This window comes from Microtus ochrogaster, linkage group LG3 (genome assembly GCF_000317375.1).
Source record: "Microtus ochrogaster isolate Prairie Vole_2 linkage group LG3, MicOch1.0, whole genome shotgun sequence".
NCBI lineage: Eukaryota > Metazoa > Chordata > Mammalia > Rodentia > Cricetidae > Microtus > Microtus ochrogaster.
Window position 1 is genome coordinate 25,927,292 of NC_022029.1, and position 6,000 is coordinate 25,933,291.

The 6,000-nt window shown below is 47.2% G+C and overlaps 1 protein-coding gene across 17 annotated transcripts in view; it reads left to right on the forward strand.

The window, feature by feature from the left end:
* Window positions 1-6,000, forward strand: part of Myt1l (myelin transcription factor 1 like) — a 394,778-nt gene that overhangs the window by 113,301 nt on the left and 275,477 nt on the right. For all 17 annotated transcript variants that reach the window (XM_026785931.1, XM_026785930.1, XM_026785939.1 and 14 more), the window contains exon 3: window positions 4,600-4,706. The gene's annotated coding sequence lies outside the window, so the exon portion shown is untranslated. The remainder of the gene's footprint in view (window positions 1-4,599; window positions 4,707-6,000) is intronic.

A 6,000-nucleotide genomic window follows, 5' to 3' on the forward strand; every position in this document is an offset into this window, starting at 1 on the left:
TAGGTCAATTCATTCCTATCTGCTACACCTGGGAGGAGCAGGCAGCCGCATTCCAACAACGGCTCCCTCTTTGAAGAAAATAAGGTCACGAGACTCTTGTCTTGCGTTTTGGCGTGTTCTCACGAGCACTCAGAATTCTCCTCGCATAACTCCATTCCTGGACCGTGCTCCAGTGGTGGGAGGAGTGAGCCCGGGCTAAGCAAAGGGCAAAGCAAAGTGAGGACAGACAAGAATACGTGAGCTCGCTCTCTCCTGCTCTCGGCCATAGATGCCACTCACGGCTTCAAGCTCTTGCTCCTGTGAGTTCCTGGCTATGATGGTCTCTGCACGGAAGTGTGAGCTAAACGAAGCCTTTTCTCCCCTGTGGAGCTGTGGTCAGGTATTCGTCACGGCAATAAGAGGGAACCTCCTGCTGTGTGGTAGGAAAATCTGCGCTCTCGCGGTGAGGCTTGGACTCCGAGTTGTCTCAATGCATCCCAACACACAAAATACGGGGAGTCCAGATCTGATCTGGACTCTAATCACATGCGAAAAGGTGCGTGGCATTTAAAAATCGTAAGGAAAGTTTTGGTATTGCTCTGCTTTTCTGACGTCCTGTTATTTCTTTCTAATCTGCCACCGTCTATTACTTCTGTGGTAACGTGCCTTCCCGGCTTATTATAGTCTTTGTTTTCTGTAAAGGGTCCTTCCCTCCTCTTTTGAAAGTCTGGAAGTGGACATGCTTTGAATTTCATAGACATAAGAAAATGAATTATCTTCTCACAAGCTGTTCTAAAGCACGGTGTCAGTAAGCATGGGAGCGGGGGGCCTCACATATGGGTAACTTGGCATGAAGGGAAACACAACCCTATTCCTGCAGGGAAGATGGTGAGCCAGAGAGTTCACATAAGTTGTTAGCATAGGTCCTTCATCCTTCCCTCGAGTATGATCCTTTTATCAGGAGAAGCACACAGAGAGGAGGCGGAGCTGTGGGCGCATGCCACAGGGCTATGCATTAAGCCAGGGCTGCCCACCATAGGCAGCTGGGATGCACTGCTTCCTCTCCGCCATCTGGGCTCCAGACGTGACCACTAAACTAGAAGAAAGCCCTGTTGGAAGTTGCCTTTCAGTTCCAGATGGTGCAGAGACACCAGTCTAGGAAAGCGAGCCACGCTGAGGACAGAGTCCTTGGGCTGTATCTCACGGGGTCTCATCGTTAGCTCCACCTCAGTCCACTGAGGAGTCTCTCTTCGCTCTGCTGCACGAAGGGCTGCCAGGCAGCTGTCTGGCTCTTTTTGTTCGATGTTGCGAGCCAGAGGATGACGTACTGTCAAAACGTGTCCCTCATGTCTTCTTAGCCTAGCTCATGCAGAACTTTGAAGAAGGAACATTTTAAAAAGCTGAAATCATTTCCACGGGCGTGGAAGTGATGCTGTGTTGGTAGCTCACACACACTCCATCATAGCTGAAGCTTCCTATACGGAAGCCATTTGTGTCATGAGAAACCTCAGGCAAGCCAGACATGTGGGCTTGAATGTATGGGAAGTCGGGTTCTGGCATATGCTGAAGGGTCCCAGGACCTGAGGCAGAGCAGAGAACATCTCTTAGGCATGACTGGGAAGGGCTCGCCATCTCTGTCCTTAGCAGGGCCCCTTTAGAAGCACTGTGAGGCAGGAAGCCTTCTAGAGCAATTCCTAATGCCATTCAACCGAGGCTCATAGCTCATATGTGGCCAAGTCAACTAAATAGAAGAAATGCCTTGAACCAGCAAGGCGGTCCTACAGGAAACTGCTTCCTGGCCATTCATTCCTTCCAAGCATACAGTGGGTCATTGGGGATTCTTGGGGGGAAGTCTGAGGTAGTGTACTGAATAACGTTTCATGTCAACTTTTTACAACCTAGAGCATCAGAAAGAGGAGAAACTCAACTGAGAAAACCCCTCCATAATATCCAGCTATAGGCAAGCCTGTAGGGCATTTTCTTAATTAATGATTGGTAGGGAAGGGCCCAAGTCATGGGTTTTGCCTCCTCTGAGCTGGTGCTCCTGGGCTCTAAAAGCATGTAGGCTGAGCAAGCCATAAACAGTGGGTCCAGTAAGCAGCACCCCTCCATGGCCTCTGCATCAGCTCCTGCCTCCAGGTTCCTGCCTTACTAGAGCTCCTGTCCTGGTTTCCTTTGATGGTGAACAGTGATGGCAAAGCATCAACCGGATAAACCCTTTCCTCCCCGAGTTGCTCTGCTCATGGTGATTCATGGCAGCCATAGTCGCCTTGCTAAGACAGATGCTAAATCTTCAACTTAGCCCAGTGCCATGTGCATTGGGTAAAGAACGTGAACTTCAGTGGTTCTGATATTCACAAGACAGAATTCTCACCGCAGCTGATTCAGCCAGGTTCTGTGACCCCCATGGTCACAGAACTTAAAAAGAACAGGGATATTGCTTAAAAATCAGGAACCCCCTAACGTGTATGCTAAACACCTTCCCACAATCTGACCTGGAGAACAGCTACCAGCTGCTCAAAAGATCCAGAAACCCGATTGCAGAGATGCCTCGTTTGGTTGTGGAGAGCCAGCAACACAGATGAGGAGGCTCTGATCTCTGGCCCTTCTGTCTTTGCAAGATTGAGGCTCTGGAGTGTGAGCTGCAGTGGTCAGTGTCCAAGACTGAGGACGGAGAAGGTGTTGATTGGCCTGGAGGAATACCTGAGTAACTGGCTCCTAGAAGAGACTGACTGCTAGCAGTTCAGACATTTGCCACAGCCGTGCGAAAGCTACGTGTGTAAATGTACTATAAATAAAGGAGCCACCATTGTAGAGGAAACAAAAGTATTGTGTGCCTTTGTAGTATATGCATGTGTATATACACAAATTAGTATGTATGTGCATGTATATGTGTGATGTACCTGTGAGTGTATGCATATGTTGGCATTTGCATGTGTGTATGTGTGCCTATGTGTACATGTATGTATGTATGGGTTTATGTGTGAATGGGGGCACTGTGTTGCACACATGTGTTTGCATATCCAAGCATATCTGTATTTGGGTATGGATGTGAGAGTATATGTGCCTCTGTGTGTATGGGTATGTTAGTGTGTATATGTGTGAGATATGCCTGTAGCTGTCTACACGTGAGTGTGCAGGTATGTATGGGTACATGAGAGTGCATGTGCTTAGTTGTGAGTGTGTAGGCATCTGTGCTTGTATGCATGCGTCAGAGTGTTGAGTATGATAGATAAAAAAAATCCATAGTAAAGCACTAAAACGTTAACATGTTTAGGCATGTCACGGAATCTTTACAGACTAACAGTTCTAGACTTAGATCACCAACACCTTTTGGGTTGGGGGTAATCTGAGCACTACATGGCATTTCCAGATGGGTCTGTGCTTTGTCTGTTGACTTCCTGTGCTCTCATTAGGGAAATCAGGAGAATCTGCTCCGGCGGTGTTTTGCAGACCAGGGTGTTTGATGTGGGAGACTGGTGTTGGCCTCTTAGAGCTGTGGCTGAGCCCTGGGAAGGCTGGCTCCTCTCCAGGTAGCCCGGGAGAAGTGGAGCGTAGTGTCTTTTAGAGGATTTATGGTAATGCTGCTGTGTGTGGCTGATGTAAACTGGAGAGCCCTGAGGGTCTCTTCATTCCCTGACACACTTCACTGCCGCCCATTAACACCTCGGCTGTTATTGCTGGAGACTGGATTTAATGAGGCCTCTGAATTGGAGCTTAGCATCAGAAACAATGGCTTCAACAACCAGGCACCTAGCTCTCCAGCTCTCTCCCTCTGATTCTCTAGCTTGCCTCGCGCTCTCCTCTCTCTCTCTCTCTCTCTCTCTCTCTCTCTCTCTCTCTCTCTCTTTCTCTTTCTGTCTCTCTCTCTCTGTTTGTCTTTCTGTCTCTCTCTCTCTGTCTCTCTCTTTGATGGTATTCTTTAGATAATCTAGGTATTTAAAAATCAGAACAAAGACAATATTACAGAAAGTTTATAAAATATATTCTAAATTTCTACTCATGAAGATAATCTCTTTTGTGTTTGTGTTAAAGATAAAGCATGGTGACACATGGAAGTCTCCCGGGGCATCGACAGACTATATTTTGTTATGATCAAAAATCCCTAGTTTCCGAGAAATTAACATGTAAAATATTTCTCACCTAATGCATGGTTTTCTAATTTCATCCAGGTAATGAGGAAGGTTGAGAACTGCACAGATGGCTTGAAATTGGTCAGTCTAAGTATTATGGGCACTTAACTTTAGCCTCAAGCAGGGACATGTATTTTAAATTGGCAAATAACCTAGAATTCAAGGTGAATCAACTAAATCAATTTTTACACTCATTTATTTGTTTGTTTGGTAGTGGGGGTGGGGCTGCCACAGTGCAGTTATGGAAACCAGTTCTCTCCTGGGAATCTAACTCCGGGTGTCAGGCTCAGTGGTAGGTGCCTTTTACATACAGAATTATCTTCCTGGACTTGAAAGTTTAAAAATGGTTTAGCCCCAAGGATTCTAGGGAAGCCATCCACACACCTTCTCAGCCTGCGGATGCCTGTCTTTAAAGACAACTGTTCTGAGTGTCAGTCCCTACCACCTGTCAGTCACTGTGTGTCCCTACTGTTGTTCTGCTCTACAGGAAATGAGCACCAGCAGGAATTGGTGACGAAATCCAGCCAGCATTTCTGAGTGCTGTGGAGGGAGCCAACAGCCCCGGTCCGAAGAGGACCCCGAGAGCAAACTCAGGTACCAAGTCCTTTCCCATCCGATGCCCTGGCTTGCTCTCCAAAGCCTGTGAGGGCAGACATCCTACCATCTGTTTTCCAGCACAGCCATTTCACACTTGCAGCGCATTGGCTGTTAAATTGAATGGTGTGCTGTTGTTCTCGATACCGATGCTACACAAGGGAGTGCCCTGTAGGTGCTGTGAGAGTCCTGGGGCCACAGTGGTGAAAGGATTAGACAGTGTTCCCTTTCAAAATCATTGCATTGGGTTCCACACTCAAGCAAAGAGGCCATGTTTGGGGTTAGCAAATTCTAGCCTAGAGGCTCAGATCGGATGGATGACTGTGAGGAATGCAGCCAGGGAATCACCCTCAGGTGTCAGAGCCAGAGGTGAGGGTGACTCTAATATGACGCAGACCTCTGAAACCAAGTCTCCATCTCCGGGCACGTACTGCGGCGGGCTTGCTTCAGAGGCTCTGGTGCTCTCGTCCTGCGTTCACGCATCTCTGCTGGAGAAAAGGGAACGCCAGTACAGGTGCGTGGGGCAGGATACGATTTGTGTGGAGAGCCCTGGTCTACACGGTCAGGTTCTCAGTGCCACAGTCATTTGTTGGTCTGCCAACTGCCCCATTTGCCTGTCTGGTAGTGGAACTCCATCCCACTCCAAGGAAGCGAGAGGCTGCGATCGACTCCCATATGCTGCAGCCTGGTGGGGCTGCTGTCTTTCAGAGCTTTGTGAACTGCAATAAGAGGTCACAGCCGTTCCCGTTGTTTTCCTTTCTACACCTCACTCATTTCCCCATGAAGAACCCCAGTGTGTTCATTGGTGCAGCTTGGAAAGGCGTTAGGTTTAATTGTATGTTTCTTTGCAGTTAAGAAGCGGGTGGGGCCGGGGGCACAACAACAAAACCCTGTTCAGGTTGAGTGTAAGCTCAAACTTGGCTTTAAAAGCAGTTACGTTTCTGACTTTTGGGATTCGTGTCTACAAGCTTCCTGGTTCTGTCAAATCTCTTTGAGGTTTAGTGATGAGACAGCTTGGTGGACCATTTTATATCCAAGTCATATTTTAATGGGTCTTTATTGAATTGGTATTTTTAACATTGAATAAATGTTCCCATTTAAATGAAGATCATCAATCTAGTTTAATTAAAAGTGTTCAATACAAACTTTATCAGAAAGTAAACAAAGTATCAAAAATGAAGAGGCAGCAGCTGGGTGTGAAAGAGTAACCTATGTATGGTGTGAAAGAGTAACCTATGTATGGTGTAAAAGAGTAACCTATGTATGGTGTGAAAGAGTAACCTATGTATGGTGT